Consider the following 517-nt stretch of genomic DNA (forward strand, 5'->3'; position numbering starts at 1 on the left):
ATGGCCGAGGGGCCGACTACCCCAGCCATCGCCCGCACGCACTCCTCGATGGTCATTGTGGGCTGAGTGTAGCTCTTGACCCCGTGTTTTCTGGTGATTAATCTGAATGGTGGCAGGGCAGCGGGTGGCGCAGGAGGTGCCGTGGAAGCGGTTGCCACCTGCGCATACGTCTTCGCTGGCCCTGCCACCGGCGTGGATGGGGTCGCCATCACGGGGTCCCTTTAAGGGCTACACCCACCCCAAAGTCACAGGCCTTAATGGTCTTGATTGGTCTCGTTTGATTTGACTGAGCAGAGGAGCTCTTAACGAGGCACCACTCCCCTAGTTGGCAATTGGGGAGGGGCCTTGCTCCCTCTGCTCAGTTGTCTCAATTGTTGTTTTTTTTTTTTATTATTAATTTGGGAGAAAGGGGCCTCAGAGAGAGAGGGGAGAAACAGAGGAACAGAGAAAGAGAGAGGGGGGTGGGAAGGGGGGGGGGGACTGCGAGGGCAGGTCTCCCCTCGCAGCTGTGGGTGTG

Source organism: Pristiophorus japonicus, chromosome 23 (genome assembly GCF_044704955.1).
Source record: "Pristiophorus japonicus isolate sPriJap1 chromosome 23, sPriJap1.hap1, whole genome shotgun sequence".
Taxonomy (NCBI): Eukaryota; Metazoa; Chordata; class Chondrichthyes; family Pristiophoridae; genus Pristiophorus; species Pristiophorus japonicus.